Source organism: Anolis carolinensis, chromosome 6 (genome assembly GCF_035594765.1).
Source record: "Anolis carolinensis isolate JA03-04 chromosome 6, rAnoCar3.1.pri, whole genome shotgun sequence".
In the NCBI taxonomy this organism is placed as follows: Eukaryota; Metazoa; Chordata; class Lepidosauria; order Squamata; family Dactyloidae; genus Anolis; species Anolis carolinensis.
This window is the reverse complement of record NC_085846.1, coordinates 59,504,835-59,526,725: the sequence shown is the minus strand read 5'-3', so window position 1 is coordinate 59,526,725 and position 21,891 is coordinate 59,504,835. Positions and strand designations below refer to the sequence as shown.

The window sequence follows — 21,891 nt, the reverse complement described above, 5'->3', positions numbered from 1 at the left end:
TACACATTTAATTAAAACCACAGGCAAGAGCAGCTCTCTTAGTATCAACACAGTTTAAGAGACTTCTTGAAATATTCTAATAGCAATTTAATTTGGAACTTTCATTAAACACATCTCTGTGGAAGAAATGTATTTACCATATTGATTACATGGCTCTTCCTCGAAATCACATAGTAGGATCTTCAGCACAATGGTTCTACTTTGGTTACATTTCCCCCATGTGTACTTGTTATATCCAACAAATGCATTGTCATTCTGAAAAGTACAGTTTTCATGAAATACTTTTATACAGACACAGCAGAGGTTAGAAGGAGGCATTTTGTATAATTTTATGTTTCTCTCTACCTAATTTCAAAATCCTTCTTGAAAAGTCTGCCTATCCCAGAGTAACCTGCAGATAAATTGTAAACCTAGCATTCTTACAGTTGTGTAAGTTCCCTTGGTAACTTCACCTGTTCCTTTTCTTTGAATATCTAAATTGTTTTTCCAGATACACAGATGAAGCTTTAAGCTACAGCAATGTTAGAAATTTGGGGAATGAAAGAAAAATTCACGAAGCAGCAGAATTCTTGAAACAAATAAATATTTTCATTTTGTCCCTCTTGTAGATAAAACCCTGCCTACAGGATAAGAAAGAAGAAGATGAAGGAAGATGTTTGTGACAGCAAGAAAGAAAAGACCATGGATCTGACCAATTTTGGTATTTGCCCTTCTCTGCTTTGTCTGGCATGTGGGCCATACCAAATTACTTCAACATAATTCAGTTGACAACAGAAGCATAGTTTGCAACCCAATATACAGAGAGAGAATATTGTGAGTTGTATCCCACTAATAAAACTAGCATGGACATGTTTCATGCTTTTTTAAAAAAAAGTAGAACTCAGAAAATAAGAAAAATGAGAGCTTGTGATTTAAATTATGGATTGGTGTGTTGCTGGTTGCAAACCACATGCAGCACCTAAAGATCTCCTATGAGGCCCCTTATGAGGAAATTAAGGTGTGCCTCCATTATCTGGAAAATATGGAAGAAAATTAAATTCAGATGCCACCAGAAAGCATGAATCCCATATAAATAATAATATTGCTTCCTTCCAGCCACAAATATCATTTTCACTCACCTCCAGTTTTAGGGAAATGAATAGGTGCAGTTTCTGCAGATCTGGAGGAAACAGGACACAGACCATCTGCAATCAATTATTCCATACTACTCTCAGAGACTGGGAAAGGAAACTCTGCTTCAAATTATTTTTAAAATATGCCTTCACTGATTGTGCGCATATTGTCACATCTACCGTATTTTTCGCTTTATAAGACGCACCTGATGATAAGACGCACCTAGTTTTCAGAGGAGGAAAATGGGGAAAAATAATTTGAACTAAAAGATGACCCCACGCTCCTGCGGGGCCTACTCTGCCTCCGAGGGAAGGGAGGGAAGGCGAAGGCGAGAGAGAGCGAGAGAGGCCCGCCCTCAGCAGCCGGGGGGGGGGAGGAGAAGGCAGGCACAGCGGCGGCGGCGACAAGCGAGGGGCGCCTCCCGCCGCCAGCGCATCCTGCGGGGCCTACTCTGCCTTGGAGGGAAGGGAGGGAAGGCGAAGGTGAGAGAGAGCGAGAGAGGCCCGCCCTCAGCAGCCAGGGGGGGAGGAGGAGGAGGAGGACGGCCCCATGTGAGGTCATATTGCGTTTATAAGATGCACTGACTTTTTCCCTCTATTTTGGGGAGGGGGGAAGTGCGTCTTATAAAGCGAAAAATACGGTACTTTACTTCCTAGGTCCCTTCTACACAACACCTAAAATGCTGAAGTTACCGGTTAAAAGAAGGGGTGGCTAAATGATGTTAGCAATAAATCCGCTCTAATTCACTGCAACAGACAAAGACACGTGTTACAAAGGTCTGCTTATATCCCTATTCCAGCTGGAAAATGTGCATATTCTCATCACTGTATATACTCACAAAAAACACATGATTTCCTTCCCTCCCCACTGTGGAGGCTCTTCCAGCATACTTGCGCTTTTAAAAAGCCCAAAATAGTTAATCAGCTGACTGGGCTGTGAAAACGGACATATAGCTGGATTAAACGAAGCACAAACGAAGTGCAATAAGAACTCTCTGAAACTCTTTGTTTTAAACTTTATAATATTAAACATAGCTTGAATAAATGATTGGGAGAAGAGAGAGATCTGCCGAAAGTTTTTTTTTTTTTAAATCTCTCTGTTATGCATATGTGCACCTCATATGTGCACATACACATCTGCTTATATTTACATTAAGATATACAATCCAGTGCATAATGCTGTCATTTTTCTAAAGAAGAAACCTTCTGCCAGATGCCCTCTGCCCGCCCTCCATCTTGTTCTGATACAGAGGAGGCCTGTGATGATGTTTCTGTGGCCTGATGCAGAATGATCACATCAACCACAGTAGTCTTCCAGGGTTCTACGGGGATAAAGGCCGACACTTCTGTAATCCTCCCAACTCCCCTCTAGGCATAGATGGTATGCATGAGAACATCAGCAGCTCTACAGTAGTTCAAAGTTGCAAACTCTAGTTGCTTCAGAGGAAGAAACAGAATACCAACTGCTGAAGTGGCCAAAAATAGACATATGCAGAAATACTTCTCTGTGTGAGTGCTGCTTACAGGACGTCATCCATCATGCGTTGTGATAACAAACTGGGCTGGATCAACAGGGGAAGGTCTACTTTTTAGATTCAAGTTACTGTAATGCTAGGCATTTGAAAAGTGAAGGAAAAATTCATATGAGGAGGGAGAATTTTTATTTGGTGGGCTTACACTTCATAGCTACATTCCTGTCTACAAATTATAACAAACTAGTATGCAGAACTGGAGCCTCCGGTAGCACAGCAGGTGAAACCGCTGAGCTGCAGAAGTTGCTACCTGAAAGGTTGGCAGTTCGAATCTGGGGAGCAGGGTGAACTCCCACTGTTAGCCCCAGCTTTTGCCAACTTAGCAGTTCGAAAACATGCAACTGTGAGTAGATCAATAGGTACCACTCCGGCGGGAAGGTAACAGTGCTCCATGCAGTCATGCCAGCCACATGACCTACGGACAATGACGGCTCTTTAGCTTAGAAATGGAGATAAACACCAGCCCCCAGAATCAGACACAACTAGACTTAAAGTCAGGAGGAAACCTTTACTACCTAGTATGCAGAAATATAGAAAGCAGAAGTCATCACACAGAAATTCAACAGAAACAGTGTTAACAAGTGTCTTCAAAGTTTATACTCATTTTCTACTTTCCAAGGTAAGAGGCTTTGGAATTGGGAGAGGGAGTGGCTGGCCACTAAACAGACAGGGCATAGAAATAAGAAGAATGAGTTTTCAGCAAATCTGGCTCTGCTAAACCTTTGAAAGGAAATGCCCCAGGTTAATCACCCTTCTCATGTGAATGGTTAAAGGGCTTTGATTCATTATGCTGCCAACTGTGCAGAAAGTTTCCTGTTGCTTTCCAGACCCAACATGTTTGTATATCTTTCCCCATCTCATACAAAACCTCTATCCAAAGCAAAGGGCTAAAATAGCAAATGCTGGTCACTGTTGGCATGTAAGCCATGGCCACAGAAGACTCCCTGCTCGCGTCCCTAAATGGCACTAGTGTGTAACAAACCAACCCATAAACACACACAACCACCACAGTCGTCAGCTAAGCCTTATTTCTAGACACACCGTACCTTGCTCTGAATGTTTATGTGTCGCGTCCAAACCAGTTCCTTGCCTCTCCCATCACTGTTTCTTGCTCAGCAATGGTCTAGCTTGCTCACCTTTGGGTAAAGATATGTCAAATCTAGCAAGGCGCTAAGCTTTAGATTTTTATTTGGTAAAACTTTAGACCGCTGTGGACTCTGTCCAGATAACCTTCCTTCATTTCCCCCTTTCTTTAGGTGGTTTCTCAACCACAATCTGTGAAGGATGATCTTTTAAGCTGAACATTTTCTGTCAGCATCTTGTTTGGTGTCTTGTTCTCCTCCTCTTTCTGACACTAATTGGAAAAGCAGCAAGTACACCATCAGTATATGTTGCTAGTACACAGGCTAAAGGTTACTCTTCTTTCCCTTGCTGGGGTACTTGGGAAACAAAGCATTGTCATAGCAACTGCTTGATACTGCTGTTCCCTAGATAAGGCGTGCAGGAGCATTCATTGCCAGCAGAGGAGAAAGTTCCTGCTCCGGTGAACACTGACTCCATATCGCACCTCTTCCAGCTCCACTGGTTGGTAAGTTCTTCAACACTGCTGCCAGGGGAGGGAGTGTGATGTTTTTTGCCTATGGAAATCAGACAAATTTCTGCTTGTGATGTGATAGTAATAAAGGTCACAGACCAGTTCTTTCTTCAGACAGCTTTAAAGCCGACTGATTCTATCAGCGAAAAGTTAGAAACTGAGTTGAAAGTGGTGAACTGAGAGACAAGTCGAAGTGGCAAATTGAGAAATATGTATTTTATTTTTCAAACTTATATGCTGCCACTCCCCTAGGGCTCGGGGCGGCTTACAAGAACCGGCTAAAATCAACAATTTAAAAACATCTTAAAAACATCTTTAAAAAGCATCCTAAAAGCACCTTTTAAAACATCAATAACAGAACTCAAAAGCCTGCCGAAACAGGTGTAAGAGATATAAAATATAGATTGCTTGATGGTTATATTTACTGCTTGATTTGTATCCCTTGCTAGTGCTAAGAATTTTAGCTTTTTTAATTGTCCAGTTCTGCTTTCAATGTACTGAAATGCAACTCAGTCTCCACCACTGAAATGGAAAAGATTTCCAATAATGTTTGGACTCCACTGTCCAATCACACTTATCTGTCTATTCCCATACACATTTACTTGGAAGTAAATTCCCCAGAGTTTAAGAGAGTTTGCCTATTTATTTACAAAACTTGTAAGCTACCTTTTAAAACAAATCCACCCAAAATGGCAAGAAACGGCTCTAACTCAAAATCACAAAATGTAATAAAACCGTAGGCACCAAATTAGGATAGAATCACAGGCTGAAAACATGTATGTTGTCACACATAGCATGTCTCTTTAGAGGTGCAGTGAAAATCAGCTTAAACATTATCTTACATTCCTTATTTTTTTTTATAAATGAATACTCTTTTTTGATCCTAAAGGTAGGAAGGTTAGATCAACAACCCAAGTACATGCAAAGTATACAGACTGATATAGATTTATCTTGGAATCCCAAGCAGTCCCAACAAAACATATTAATGCAAATGTGTGTTGCACGCTAAGTTTCTGTTTTCTAGTCATTGGGTTAAACCCTTAAATATTTTAAGAATTTCAGGTTAACTACCACAAAAAGTTTTGAAAAACATTTACTGCCATTTCCATATAAAAGCTTTTGTTTAGAAATTTGTTAGCAGGATGGCTGCAATAATATGTAGTTCTTTTCTTGTGTTTCAGATTGGTTTGACTTGATTCATAGTTCCCTTTAAAATTGTATTCAATTCATATGCCTTTTTTCTGCAGATTGTGTGTGTGCAGGGAGTGCTTGTAAAGTTTTAAGATTTCTTAAATTTTAAGAAAGATAATTGAAAATGACTGCCTTCTAGGCTTTATGCTAGAAGTGTTATTGCAACAATATCAGGTAAAGTCTAAAAGCCAATGATTTCCTCTTCATGGATTTTGCTGTTAGGATGTATTTGTACTTTCCATGACCTGCCCTATTCATCCTTAGGAAATCATTGCTAGTACTTAAATCAAGCAGAATAATTGTATATCACTCGTAGTGGTTTAAGGAGGAAGTTCCATTAGTGTCAGGGAAGCATTTCTTTCAACCTGAAGGTAAATGTTGTATTAGTGGTGGACAGGCAGAACAAGATACATAATTTTGTGTTCTGTTTAGGAGTGATATGTTAGTTTGTGGCTTAGGTAATAGTTCTTTGACCAACAAGTGTGGAACTGTTCACAATACAATAAACTGCTGGTGAGGAAGAGTTACTACAGCACAAATGCTGTGCTAACACCTAGTAATACTGTCACATTTGCTTGGGTATGGAGCCCTTTAGAAAGGCATTCTATGAAAGTTCAGAAGACTGACTTTAGGACTCTTATCTTTCTATCTTGGCCACCCACAAACTTCTCTTTTTTCTTCTAGTCTCACCTTTATCCTGTAAGTTCATGTGTTTTTTCAGTACTGAGAGGCATGTATCAGCTAAAGGGTTTGGGCCAGACATGCAGGCACATATTACTGGCAGCAGGAAAGCATGATGATTGGAACTGGAAGATATTTTCATTTTTCCTATCTCCCAGTAACATTGCCAGATGTCTCTGCCTAAATATTATTTATTTATTTGCTGCCCTCTTTTTCTCGCATATGGGGCACAAAATGGCCATGCCATTTTCTGTGCATGGCTAATGGTTAATGATTAAAGTTAATACTTAAGGGTTATTGTGTGTTTTCTGGGCTGTATGGCCATGTTCCAGAAGTATTCTCTCCTGATGTTTCGCCTACATCTATGGCAGGCATCCTCAGAGGTATACCTCACAACCTCTGAGGATGTCTGCCATAGATGTGGGTGAAACATCAGGAGAGCATACTTCTGAAATATGGCCATACAGCCCAGAAAACACACAACCCTGTGATTCCGACCATGAAAGCCTTCGAAAACATGTTAATACTTAAGTTGATCAATGCTTAAGGCATCATGCTTAATCGCATTACAAGGTGCTGCCTCTTGTAGCATCAACTTGTAGTATCATTATATGTCAGCATCACCCTATGATGTCACAAGGAAATTATCCTGACATTGGCAACCCTGTCTTCCATACATTTTTGAAATCATAGAATAGTAGATGTGTTTCTGAAAGGCTTTGGGAGTCACATACGGGCTACATATCACTGGCCAACACACATTTTGGAGCCTCAAATATTAGACCTGTTTCTGGGTATATCTGACCTGCTGATTCCAAAAATGTCACCAGTTTCCCCCTATGAGCTCTAGTTTTTGAAATACAGAACATATGTCATATACCAGTCTTCATCTGCTCGGCCATAAAAAGCATGATAATCATATCAAAGAAACTAGAGGTGATGCAGTCTATCTGATGAGATGTTTTGAACCAGTACCTCAAATAACCCCAGGAACAGGCATAAAAAACGAAGAAAAAAATTGCTGGGCTATAATAATACCTGAGCCAGAGATGGTCCATTCCAACATTAAGGTATTTGTGCAAGGTGGGGAAAACTGTGGTTATAAGAACAGGAATCTGAGAGCTCCCTTGATGAGATTTTTGTGAGCAGAAATGGAGATGCTTATGCAGGGATCATCATCAGCATGGTTCATAACAGTGAAAGGAGAGCTGGAATAATGCTTTGAATTTGTTGAGATGTTTATCATTTCGGAGAATTTTGACATTTTGGACATGTAGCAATGTGGTTGAGAGGCATTACTAACAGTATGGCATTTGGGAGCTAGGAGGAAAGGTTTGGAGCCAGGAAGTTGTAAAGGAACAAGGTGATCACATTGCTCTTGCACAACTCAAAAGCATTTTTATGCACAGTTCAAATTACTATGGTATTCTTGTACAAAACAAGGAACTTGTTTTTACAGGAATAAAACAAAAGGAAAAATAAGTTTCTAATGATCCAGATTCCATGGCATATATCAACTGGTGCACAATGGTGTACTACAGAAACCAATTGTGTAGTGTTCATTTTCACTCCTCTATGAGTTACTGCTGACATATGTAGAAGTGAGTTTCCTGCTTCTTGCAGGGGTTGGACTGGATGGCCTGTGAGGTCTCTTCCAAATCTACGATTCTATGATTCTATGACTTTCATTTCTACATAAACCAGAAACTCATCAATTTCAATGGTCCAAATATCATGTGAAAGATATCAGGAGTGTGCAATTCGGTTATACTCCATGCCATTTTCAGTGACTGGATTTCGGTCCCCCCCCCCTATCTATTTTGCGGGAGCCTTCCAAATTTGGTTGGGGAAAAACCAATTTTTGGGTTCAACAGCTGGAAGATCTGGGAAGATCCAGCCCATTGGTGGCAATGGAGAACTTACGAGGCTCCCCTTTCCATCATTTTAGGGCATCAGTCTTAAGAAACCCTTGTTTCTGGTGTCCTTTCCTTTAATCTCCTTCAGCTAGCCCTGGGTTAAAGCATCAGGCTTAAGAAACCCCCTGCTTCTGGTGTCCTTTCCTCTAATATCCTTCAACTCGACTTGGGAAGGAATTGAATTCTCCTGTGGGGACTCAAGGGAGTCAGGCTATTACCATCCTTTAGTAAACCACCCCAATACTTAAACAAACACACCCAATGTCCTTTCACAACCCATAAATGAAATTGCCAAAGGTAAAGATTAGAATTGAGCCCAAAAGCAAGATCCTAGGAGCATCAAAGGCACTGAGATAGAACACAGAACACCTGAGTGGCTTTCTTCTGATTGGCTCAGGTAGGCAGCGAGGCTCACAACCTCACAGGGAAAACCCGTGCACACACGGTGCCAGCTGCCTTCCTCTCCACACTCTACACATAGCTGAAAGAAACCAAAGGCAGCCATTTTCAGCAGCCACCTGGCCTTTTGCGGCTGGGGGGGGGGGGGATAGTGGCTGCGCCTGTGTCATTACAGCTGGCCAAAAGATCTGGAACAGCCAGAGCCTGTTTTGAAAAACAGATCCATGCATGGCCCTAAAAGATATCCATATCAAACAGATGAGGCAGTGCTAGAATGGGAGTTCAGAGACCCTATTCAAGTCTCCAGTGTATTGAGGGCTGTGTGAATAATGTGAGAAGGAAGAGAACCATCTGTGCTACTTTGAACTCATCGAACAAAAGGCATAATATAAATCAAAACAATAAATAAATATGTATAGAAAAATTCCAATGATATAATATTTTCCTTTAGGGTGCAATCCTGTACATGTATAGCTGGGAGAAAGTCCCATGGATCTCAAATGGGCTTATCTGTGTAGAAACACATAGTTTTATGGCACAATGATTTACATTATTGATTCTTCACAGACAATTGGAGTAGACTTTTCTGGTGTTGCAAGGCAATAGAGAATTTGTGTTGTCGAAGGCTTTCATGGCCGGGATCACAGGGTTGTTGTATGTGTTTCGGGCTGTGTGGCCATGTTCCAGAAGTATTCTCTCCTGACGTTTCGCCCACATCTATGGCAGGCATCCTCAGAGGTTGTGAGGTATGGATAAACTAAGTAAGGAAAGGAAAGAATATATATCTGTGTAGAGTCCAGGGTGTGACAAGAGTCTTCCCAGTGACAAAGGACTCTTGCCACACCCTGGACTCTACACAGATATATATTCTTTCCTTTCCTTACTTAGTTTATCCATACCTCAAAACCTCTAAGGATGCCTGCCATGGATGTGGGCGAAACGTCAGGAGAGAATACTTCTGGAACATGGCCACACAGCCCGAAAGACATACAACAACCCAATAGAGAATTTGCCTTCCTTATTAAGAAGACCTATTCCAATTATTGCTATGTATTGCCAAAAAAAAAGAAGATTGAACAGAAAAGCAACATCATCAACAGGCTGTATATGTGGAGGGGAAGCTACCTGTATCCCCCCCCCCCCCCAGGACTTTAAAGACTATCATGGAAAGTTTTCTTGTAAGGATTGTTAGGCAGTCCTGTAAAATAACACAAGTAGTGATAACAGAAAGGCCCCTTCTACACTGCCATATAATACAGATCATGAAAACAGATAAACCACATTATTTTCTTTGAACTGGATTATATGAGTGTACACTGCCATATAATCCAGTTCAAAGCAGATAATCTGGATTTTATATGGCAGTGTAGAAGGGGCCAAAGGCAGGCATTACTAACATCTTTCTTGAAACATGACCACAATTCCAAGAATCACAGTGTCCTTTATGCTTTGTGCCATTAACATCCTGCTTCTCTTTCCTTCTAGAAATCTGTACTCTTACAGCTTAGATTAAAGCATGTGCATATGTACCACGGGCCATGAACTCTATAAAATATGCATGACTGTCATTTACTGAGCAATGGTGCATCAAAAACCCAGGAAAAAATATTCTCCACTTATGCACAGGGTTTGCCTTGATCATATTACTAATTTTTATATTAGTGATTAAGGGTAAGGTCTATCATAATCTTGTTTTGCAAGAGACTATTAAGAATACACTCTGTTTGATTAATATAGCACAGTTTAACTTTTCCTTTGTCAAAGAGAAGCTGCCCCCTTTTAGTCATATTACTGCAGATATCCAGATGCATCCCATTCCAATGAGATGCTCAATATGTGATACAAACTATTAAAGTCATTAAAAATGAAGGAAGAGAAGGATAGACATGGTTGGAAAAGTAAACTCACAGCAGGTTCTTTAGCTGCAATATGAACTCAGCTCCCCCCTGGCTTTCTAAATGAAACGACAGGTGTGCATACCAGCAAATCAATTGCATGTACATTTATCTGCTCATTTATCATGTTAATAGTTGGAGGAACCTACTATTTAAGTGAAAAACTTTTGGTGGGTGGGAGGGAGGTTTCATGATTACAAGTTAAGCATAAGTCTCTCATTCTTACAAACTATCCACTTTTACTGTGAAATGGCTGATCTAAAGAAAGGAGAGCAGAGGAGTGGAGGGCAGAGCAGAAGAGAAGAGAGGAGAGGAAACATATCTGGTTTAAAATAACAAGAAATATATTTATTTTACTACTTTTATATTTATTATTTCATTTGAAGAACTACAGTTGCAAACACATGCAGGCAGATGTGCATATTTTCGACAGCTCCAAGAGGTTGGGTAAATTTAGAATAAACATCTGACCCAGTGTCCTCTGGTGAACTACAGCACTGAGTGGGGATTTGAAACCATGTGTGTTAAGTCATAGCAGAATTCTCTATCACCTACTTTTGTCAAATTGCTGCCCTCCAGACAGAGGCGGTCCAACACTGAGGCGAATTACGCAGTTGCCTGTGGCGCAGACCATGCGGGGGCACTGTCGAGGTGGCGGCAGCGGAAGGCCCAGCCACCTGTTTGCGCGGCCGCCCTCCTGCTCTCCCTCGCTGTCCGAGGACTCCTCGCCCACCGCTCGCCCATCAATGGGCCTGTGTGCATGCAGGCCTGCGCGAGGTGCACTTGCAGTGTCCATTTGTTTGTCTATGGCGCTTGCCACCGCCTCTTCCTCCTCCTCCTCCAACTCCCCCCTCCCTTCTCTGAGGGGAGGCACGAGGCCTGCGCTATCCCAGGGTGCAGTTCGCAGCGTGGCCTTCACTATCCCACCATGTGAGAGAGAGCACTGTGCCGCTCCCTCACCAATGAGACGACACCACCGCCGCCAAACGGACATGTTTGTGCCCAGGCCTTGAAACGGGGACGGAAGCGACGTCCCAGCCGCACTTTCCTTCTGGCCTTCCTTCCCTCCCCTGCCACCGTTGTGGACCCCTCCACGTCGCCGACCAACAACATGGAGGCTGTGAACGCCTTCAACCAGGAGGTGGGTATGGAGGGCCCTCAGAGCAGGCCCATTTGTTGTGGAGGCCTCGCTCGGAGTGGAAGCTTTGCTGAGGCCTCTCTGGGGGCTCCGAGTACACACGCACAAGCCCATCGCCCAGGCCTTGGCAAGGCTTCCACTCCAAGCAAGGCCTCCACAACAAACGGGTGCAGCCTGGCCTGCCTCCGCAAGTGTGCCTCGGAAGCGAGGGGCCAGGCACCTGCCGGGGGCAGAGGAGGCGGGAGGAGGAAAGCCCCCAGGGCAACTGCCAGGCAGCCCAGGAACATGGTGGAGGAGGCAGAGGTGGCTTGAATCCCGGCATAAGGTGAGCACAGGAGGAAGGGCTTGGTGCCAAGGAGTGGGGCTGCTGGGGAGAGGGAGAAGGAGGAGAACCAGGCGAGGAGGCTTCCTCCTCCTCCTCCTCCTCCTCCTCCTCTTCCCCTTTCTTGGGGAAAGCGTGGGCTTTCTCTTGTGCGTCTTGATATTCTGGGTTATATGGCTGTGTGCAGAGCCGGCCCAAGGTAATTTTCAAGTGTAAGCGAACAGAATTTTGGCACCACCCCCCCCAAATGGGGGAATTAATATTCTGAGAAAGCATTGTATTGTTTGGATTGCTGTAGGTTTTTCGGGCTGTAGGTTCTTCCCCAGTCTCCAACGGACCTCAACCTCTGAGGATGTCTGCCATAGAAGTGGGTGAAATGTCAGTAGAGAATGCTTCTGGAACATGGCCATACAGCTCGGAAAACTCACAGCAACCCAGTGAGTCTGGCCATGAAAGCCTTTGACAACACATTATTATTATTATTATTATTATTATTATTATTATTATTATTATTATTTTCTGCCAAAGAGTGCTGGGATCTCATCAAACTACAGCTCCCTTGATTCCATAGCATTGAGCCACGGCAGTTAAAATGGGGTCAAACTGCATTAATCCTACAGTGCAGATGTCCCCAAAAAGAGAGAGAAAGAAAAAAGAGGCATAGCTCTATGTCAAAGGGATGGATAAACTGGTTTTTGGCAAATGCTGTGTGTCTCTGTACATTATATATCTATATAATGTCCAGGGTGGAAGAAAGAACTCTTATCTGTTGGAGGTAAGTGTGAATGTTGCCATTGGCCACACTGATTAGCATTGAATGGCCTTGTACCTTCAAAGCCTGGCTGCTTCATGCCTGGGGTAATCCTCTGTTGGGAGGTGTTAGCTGGCCCTGATTGTTTCATGTCTTGAACTCCCTTATTTTTTAGTGTTGTTCTTTATTTACTGTCCTGATTCTAGAGTTTTTAAATACCGGTAGCCAGATTTTGTTCTTTCTCATGGTTTCCTCGTTTCTGTTGAAGAGAAACACCTCCCAACAAAAGGATTCCCACAGGCAGGAATCAGCCAGGTTTTGAAGCTGCAAGGATTTTCCATGCTAATCACGTGCACGAGCATGCCTCCCTCCCCCGCCCACCCTTCTTCCCAGCCGGGAGATTACCACCAGGCTGTGGGTGCCCACACGTGTGGGGAGGAGATGAGGCGAGGGTGAGGAAGTGGCACCATTCAATCCCTCTCAACAGATGACCATCCAGCCTCCCCTTAAAGACCTCCAGAGAAAGAAAGTCCACCATACAGTCTATAATTCAATTAGACTTGGAACGGAAGGGAACCCCAAAAGCTATTCGGACAGACCCTGTGGTGTAAAAGAGGAAGGCACCATTCAATCCCTCCAGACAAATGACCATCTAGCCTCTGCTTAATAATTCCATTAGACTTGAATGGGAACCCCAAGGGTCATCTATCCCAGCCCTTTTCTGCTGAGCCAGGACAGGCATGAATCAATCAATCATAGAATTACAAGAGTTGGAAGGGAACCCTTAAGGTCATCTAGTCCATTCAGTCCAACCTCCCTTCTGCAATAGAGAGACACACCATTCAATCCCTCCAGACAGACGGCCAACCAATGCCTGCTTAAAGACCTCCAAAGAAGAAGACTCCGAGGCAGTCTCTATTCCATTATAATTGGGGGGACCCAAAGGTCATCTAGTCCAACCGCATATTGCAATAAAGGAAGGCATTAACGACATGTATCTACCCATGTCTCAGTGTGACGGGAATCCTATTCATTGGCTCCTTGTTTTTTCTTTTGCTGCAAGAAAAGCCACAAAGAGAAGCCGGCTTTAAGCTTCACCTGCCTTTACTTGCAAACCCCAGATCCTGCGGATTTAAGCTGGGCTTTTAAGGGGTTTAGATGTTGGGGAAGAAGAAGCACAGAACAAGCTCAGAACTGAAGTGAAGGCCCCAGATCTCAATCTGTCTTTGCAAAGATTCATCGTTGTTGTCCCTGCCAAGCGCCATCTAGTCTAACCTTCTGCCTTTCAAAGTCTAGAAGCCGAATTGCATTTTTATGATTCTGCACCAGCTGAATAATATGAGCCTGCAGTGGCCATATAATATATCTACACTGACCATATAACATATGCCAGTGTTGATGGGGCCATAATCAGAGTTAGAAGGGGTCCCCCAAAGGCCATCTAGTCCAACCCCCTGTCTTTCAAAGGCTAGAGTCAAACTGCATTATTATGGGGTTGTTGCATGTTCCTAAAGCATTCCCTCCTGACATTTCGCACACATCTATGACAGGCATCCTCAGAGGTTGTGAGGTATATGAAGAAACTAAGCAAGGAATGTTTATGTGGAAGTTCCTGGGTGGGGGGAAATCTCTTGTCTGTTGTAGGCCAGTGTGATTGATGTAATTAATAACCTTTGTGAGCACTAAAATGCCTTCCCAGCCTTACCTCCTGGCCTGGGGGAATCCTTTGTTCTGAGTGGTTAGCCAGGAATAACTCAGGGGCAGACCTTCCTCCCCCCCCCCACCTCCTTCCCAGCTGAGGGCTTACCAGTCTGCTTGAGTGCCCACTGTACACGGACGTGTGGGAAGGAGAGGAGAGGGGGAGGAAGCCCCAAAATGGAAACAGTCAGTGGCTGCAACAGGTGAGCATCGCGGGAGAGGAGGAGGCGTGGGGAGGTTTGTGTGCGCGCACATGCATCCCTCCAAAGGGATGATTGCGCACGCACGCCCCCTGCGCTTCTCCTGCCAGGATCGCGCGATCCTGGGACTGGGAGGAGGAGGAGGAGGCAGGGGAGTGAGTGTGCATGCATCCCTCGGAAGGATGAATGTGCGCGCGCACCACCACCCCCACGCCTCCTCCTCTCCCACGATGCTCACCTGTTGCAGCCACTGACTGTTTCTGCTTTGGGGCTTCCTCCCCCTCTCCTCTCCTTCCCACACGTCCGTCCAATATCTCAACAACTCTGAAAGGAGGAGGCGGGGGCGCGTGTGCGCGCGTGCGCACGCAGGGACGCCTCAATGGCGCCCTGGACTAATGGCGCCCTCTGCGGCCACGTAGTCCACGTATAGCTTTGGACCGGCCCTGGCTGTGTGCCATATAACCCAGAATATCAAAGCAGAATAGCCCACAATATCTGCTTTGAACTGGGTTATCTGAGTCCACACTGCTATATAATCCAGTTCAAAGCAGATAATGTGGATTATCTGCCTTAATATTCTGGGTTATATAGCTGTGTGGAAGGACCCTCAGGGCTCGTCCACACAGCCATATAACCCAGAATATCAAGGCAGAAAATCTCACAATATCTGCTTTGAACTGGGTTATCTGAGTCCACACTGGCCTATATCCCAGTTCAATGTTTGGTGCTAAATTTGAAAATATTGTAATTCCTACATAACATTACCATGCATTGAACTGCTTTTTCTGTCAATTTGTTGTAAAACATGATATTTTGGTGTTTAATTTGTAACGTCATAATGTAATTTGATGTTTGATAGACTTTTCCTTAATCCCTCCTTATTATCCAACATTTTCGCTTATACAACGCTTTTATTTTTCAGTGATTGGTTGGGGGGCGGGGCCAAAATTCTGTTCACCTACACTTAAAAATTACCTTGGGCCGGCCCTGCCACCAGATGTGTTAAATTAGAATTCTTAAAAGTCCACTCTTACCATTTCTTATATCTTCTACAAAAAAGTTACATTTTTCTACTCTTTAAATGTGGCGTTATTGTTGTTTATTCGTTCAGTCGCTTCCAACTCTTCATGACCTCATGGACCAGCCCATGCCAGAGCTTTCTGTCAGTCATTGCCACTCCTAGCTTCTTCAAGGATAAGCCAGTCACTTCAAGAATATCAACCATCCATCCATCCATCTTCCCTTTTCCTTCCATTTTCCCCAGTGCTCTTTTGGAGAACTTTAACTCAATAACCCAAGAGCTCCAGAAACTAATAAGAAGCTCCAACACACTTCCACATAGGCAATATCATCATCACTCCAAATCCTGGTTTGATAAGGAATACATAAATGCAAAAAAACCCCCACTTATTTCTGCCTTCCAGGCTTTCCAGTCTAACAACTTGGCAATGGTGTCACAAGAGCTTCTCCATCAGAAGAAAAGATATAAGCGCCTGTTGGCCCAAAAAAAGGGAAGATATAAACAACAATTGGACACGGCTCATACAAGACATTCAAAATAAAGACTCAGCCACCTTCTGGCACATCATGTCATGTACAGCTAACTATGTTAGGCCCCCTATAGAAAGCCATATCCCCCCAGGGTCATGGGAAGCATATTTTCGGGACATACATAAAGATCATACTGGCAGGAATGCCCTTTCCACCCTAGACCTAGAAAATCTACCGTCATGGCCTGAGGTCACTCTGACAGAGATCAGGAGCCTTGACAACCAATTACAGCAAGGGAAGGCCCCAGGAGAAGATCTCATTCCTTCAGAAGTCATCAAGAACATTTTCCCCAGCATCATTATCTTCTCCACGTTTTCCTGTCTTATTATGAAGTGGCCAAAGTACTTAATCTTTGCCTCTAATAGCCTTTCCTCCAGTGAGCAGCTGGGCATTTTTTTTCCTGGAGGACTGGTTGGATTTTCTTGCGGTCCAAGGCACTCCCAGAATTTTCCTCCAATACCACAGTTCAAAATGTCTATCTTCCTTCGCTCAGCATTCCTTATGGTCCAGCTCTTGCATCCATAGGTTACTACGGGGAATACCATTGCTTTAACTATGCAGACCCTCTGTCCTGTTTTGTCTTTCAAGAACAGCCTTAAAACATTGTGGTAAGTAAATGAAAACTGCTTTACTTCAGCAAAACATAAAGTAAAGCACACTCAGTGGAATAATGCAAAAGGAAGCAAGGAAGTCTTAGGGTAAAGACAGTTCTTAGTCTCTGTTAAATTCCCAAATCAAATAGCAGTATTACTTCAGACAAAAAAACAGCAATAAATCCTTAGGAGCAGTTTCCCAAATGCAGACTTGAAGCAGGCACAAAGGGAGTTAAGAGTCAGTTTGTTACCAGCAAGAGCTAGCTGCACCTGCTTCTGCTTTATAGCCCTGAGTCCCCTCCCAGCTGCTAGGGCAGTTCCTAATTATTCAGCTGCATTTCTGGCAGCTATTCTAGCAGAACGATGTCTCTGCTCTGTTTCCTTTCACCTCTCCTGAAATGTGGGTACTTGCAAAATCTCCTCCTCAAATTCCAACTCACCCTCAGATTCATGAACACTTTCTGAAGAAGAGGAATCCCTTCATTGCCAGTGTGATGTCTCTACTCTTGACTATTTTATTGAGATTGGTCATTGTTCTCGTCCCAAGACATAAACGTCTTCTGATTTCCTGGCTGCAGTTTGTGTATGCAGTAATTTTCGTGCCTAGAAATACAAAGTCTGTCACCACCTCCATGTTTGCTCCCTCTATTTGCCAGCTATCAATCATCTTTGAATACAATTTGGCTATTTACAAGGCTAAGCACCATTTAGAATATATTGTTAGGAGCAGGGTTGGATTCAAAATGGAAAATATGACTGGGGAGAAAGAGCTACTCCCAAGATCATACATACTTGTGCCTGTATTAATCTGTTTTCTGGTTCTTCGCCCTTCCTGGAAAATTACCTCCCCCACAGCTTGGTATTTGTAGTATGCTATTTTAAATGGCTACCACATAGAACATACATTCGGACTCAGAGCTCAGTTGGCTCCTACAGGTTTCTAGGGCAGGGAGGAATAGCTCTAGATTTGTAGGACATACTATTAGGTTTGTTTTCATAGAATTATTGAGTTGGAAGAGATCATGCAGGCTATTCAGTCCAACCCCCACCATGCAGGATTACAGGTTCAAAGCACTTCTGGCAGATGGCCAACCAGACTTTGTTTAAAAACCTCTAGAGAAGGAGACTTCTCCACATTCTGAGACAGCTTATTCCATTCTCAAACAGCTCTTTCTATCCAGATATTTTTCCTAATGTTTAAGTGGAATCTCTTTTCCTGCAATTTGAATTCATTGCTCGTTTCCGTCTCAAGAAGAAACATTTATACATGGCTATTATGTCCCGTCTTAACCTTCCCTTCTTTAGATGAAAATAAATATACCACTTTATCACACTGAGAAATTTTCCAATCGTAAGACACTTCAGCCTCTTTTCAAGCATAGAAAGGCACTGAGCTCATCACATGAGTTAAATGTGACCTTACAACACAAGCGAAAGATTTTGAAACAGTTGAAAAGCAACTCACCAATGCCTTGAAAGATCTCTCCAGCTACTACAAAGAGAACCACCTGAAGCCTAACCCTTCCAAGACACAAGTGTGTGCTTTCCACCTACGTAACCGTGAAGCCAACAGGAAACTGAAAGTTACTTGGGAAGGCCAAGAGCTCGAACACTGTTTCCATCCTAAATACCTTGGTGTCACCTTAGACCGAACACTAACATATAGGAAACACTGCACGAACACCAAGCACAAAGTAGCTGCACGCAACAACATCCTGCGGAAACTGACTGGCAGTGCATGGGGTGCAGACCCACAAGTAATAAGAACATCAGCCCTGGCCTTGTCTTTCTCAACTGCTGAGTACGCCTGTCCTGTCTGGCAAAAGTCTGCCCATGCAAAGCAGGTGGACATAGCACTGAATGAAACATGCAGAATCATCACAGGATGCCTTAAACCTACACCTGTTGATAAACTCTACAAGTTAGCTGGCATTGCCCCTCCTGATGTGCGACGGGAAGTTGCTGCTAACTGCGAGAGAAAAAAGGTCGAACATTGTGAAAGCCACCCTCTGCATGACTATCAGCCTCCTCCCACCAGACTCAAATCAAGGAAGGGCTTCATGAGAACCACCACTCCTCTTGATGTTCCTCCAGCAACAGCAAGGGTGTCCCTCTGGGCAGCTAAACCTGGCAATTCTAACTGGATGGCCCCCCAAGAGGGTCTTCCTCCAGGGGCAAACCAAGAATGGGCAACTTGGAAGTCCCTGAACAGACTCAGAAGTGGAGTGGGCAGATCTAAAGACAACTTGGCAAGGTGGCACTACCTGGAGGAATCCTCCACCTTGTGTGACTGTGGAGCTGAACAAACAACTCAGTATATCTATGCTTGCCCACAATGCCCTGCCTCATGTACGGAGGAGGAGTTGTTTAAAGCTACGGACAATGCGGTTGTTGTTGCCCGCTTTTGGTCCAAAACTATTTAGTTCCTTGTGATTTCCTTCCCCACCCCCACCCCCATCATTTTGAAATGTATTTGCTGTACAATGCTTTTGACACGAAATAAATAAATGAGTTAAATTACTTCCAGCTGTCATGCATAGCCAACTGTGGTAGAAAGGAAGCAGAAGTGTCCTGAAAAGAGGAGACTCTGGCAATTGACCTCACCGCATTGAGAAATGTCCTCGTTGTAGGGCACTTCCACATTTTTTCAAGCATGGAGAGGTACGGAACTTATCACATGTTCTGGAAGAAGTGGTTTTAAACGGGTGTCAGTCTCCTTTAATGTGAGGAGCTTTGTGCAGGGCAAGGGATCTCTTGGTTTTCTGATACTGTTGTTTCTCCTGATGAAAAAAAGTAATACTGGCCATGTGATGAATGTAAGATAAAAGTATTGCCAGCGCTTACGTTTTCACATTTGAGTGTGATGGGGAGGCAGATGATATAAGAGGGATGATTCTCTATGCCAAAAGGACTGTCACCCATGTTTTTTCCTCTCAAAGTAATGAGGTCCATAGTCAGATCCTCAAGATGCTCCTCATAGGTCTTAGCTTCCAGACCATTTACCATGTTGGTAGTTCCTCTGGACATTTTCTGTTTAGTTTTACTAGAACCCAACAATTGCAGCCAGGCAAAAATAAAAAAAACACATGCCATTTAGAACTTTTACAAAGCTCACCTTATGAATTTGTTCTGAGCACCAGAACTAAACAGATCTCACAGTTCTGCCACACACAAAAATTGTTCTTGTTATTTCACTTCACATTCCAAGATCTTGAGAAAGAGGTCATTTTGTTAAATGAATATGAATTTGAAAACCATGCTGATATACATTGGAACATGCCAAGACATACCTTCCAGCCCAAATTGATTTTAAGATCATCTGTGCTCTTCTCTACCTGGCGGTCCATAGCTATTGGCTATGGTGCATGGTGCACTTCCAAGGAAGGAAGAAACAACTGTAATCAACAAGTAGAAATACAATGTCGGTCCCTGACACATTAAGGTTGGGAAACCTTGCCAATTCCCTACATCAAGTAGTATAAGAAGCACAGTTCCAGATGATAAATCGCTAAGAGGAGAAATAGACACTTCCTTTCCTTTTTAGTCATTTCTTAAGCATCTCTTCTCCATCCAAATTTAGGCATATAATGATTCTAAACTATATGCTATGAATGATGCTGAGGCTGAAATACTGTATTTCATTTCATTTCATTTTGAAAAAGCTTATCAAATAGTTGATTAGTAAAACTAAATAACACCTTTTGGTCTGTTGGACTTTGCATTAATGTACTACCAGATAAAACTCTTATTGCACCATTAATAATTGTTTAGTTAATTATTTACACATTTTAAAAATCATGTAATAAATTTTAGGTTATAGGTGGAAGAAGTCCACAAAATCTCGTCTGTGGCTTTTTCTTGTGTTCTCCAATGGAGAGAATATTGATGATTGTGAAAAATTATTCATAGAAAACTTTACATGATTTGGGGAGTTGTTCAGGGTTCTTGCCAAGAAGGGAAATAAAAGCTGCAGACTTAGCATAAAACCCAAAACTTACACGCATAGTCACACAGAATTATAGAACCAATAGACAAGAGCCTGCAACAGGACATGGCATGAATCACCAGGACCTTTGGCAGATACGTGGGAGCTCCAGGAGGACACCTTTGTCATTATGTACCTGGCCATAGGGACATAGCTAGACAATTCTCAAATACCTACTGCTCTCTACTATCCACTAAATGGCTAGAGAGGGTGGGCTAGAGGGGGTAGTCTGGCTTGTTGCATGAAAAGGTAATAAATGCTTCTCTCTGCAATCATCAAAGGAGTTCAATATTTTCCATCACACTCAGATATGCCATTAAGAGCATGTCAGCCAACAACATATCCACAATCATACCCATTTGTACATTCAGGGAGGACATCCCAGAAAAGACTAGCAGCAACTCCAAAGCTGGCCACAATTTTACAGTTCTCATGGGAAGGGCAGATCACCCACCAGAGCCGGCCCTAGGTATTTTTCAAGTGTAGGTGAACAGAATTTTGGCACACACCCCCCCCCAAACCAATCACTGAAAAATAAAAGCGTTGGATAAGCGAAAATGTTGGATAATAAGGAGGGATTAAGGAAAAGCCAAATTACATTAAGATTTTACAAATTAAGCACAAAAACATCCTGTTTTACAACAATTCAACAGAAAATGCAGTCTCGACTGTGCCCCCGTATGTTTTGCTCCCCAAGCGACCGCTTAATTAGCCTCATTGTTGGACCGGCTCTGTCACCCACTAATTGAAAGTCTTCAAGTCTTCAGTATTTGGCCATTTTTATAGTAAACAAGAACAAAAAGGCACTTATATAGTCAATTGTTGGATGTTTAGAAGTTTATTATATCAAAGAAAAAGATAAGGAAGTAAAACAAAATTGTAAATGATCTGAAGGGCTGGGAGCAGCTAAGCCAAATATAGTCCACCAATACCTGGTCTGAATGGGGTCCCAATACAGCCTTGATCAATGCTGGCCTAGATGTTTTGTTGCATGAAGGAGCTATTATTAAGTGATGTTCAGCTGCCAGTCACATTTGATTAAGTTCATGTAATTATCATTATTATTACATGTAATAAGTTCATGTAATAATTATTATTACATGAACTTAAGCAAATGGGATTGAACATCACTTCAACACTCCATCATATCTTCCATGATATGGGAGTGTAGCAGACTCATTTAGGAGGTGCAGGACAGACTCTATAGTACACAAACTCTATCCTCCAGCAGTGGGAAATGGCCAGGGGACTGCCGCACTGCCCCATATAGATCTGATATCTGGGTATTTGACTCATAGTAGAGCCAGCAATGGATTAGATCAGGGTTTCTTAG

At 43.0% G+C, this 21,891-nt stretch overlaps 1 protein-coding gene across 1 annotated transcript in view; it reads left to right on the top strand.

Moving 5' to 3' along the window:
• The first annotated feature begins 3,743 nt into the window (after positions 1–3,743).
• ppp1r17 (protein phosphatase 1 regulatory subunit 17) overlaps positions 3,744–21,891 on the top strand; it is a 31,978-nt gene continuing 13,830 nt past the window's right edge. Inside the window, exon 1 of the mRNA XM_003222257.4 lies at positions 3,744–4,232. The gene's annotated coding sequence lies outside the window, so the exon portion shown is untranslated. The remainder of the gene's footprint in view (positions 4,233–21,891) is intronic.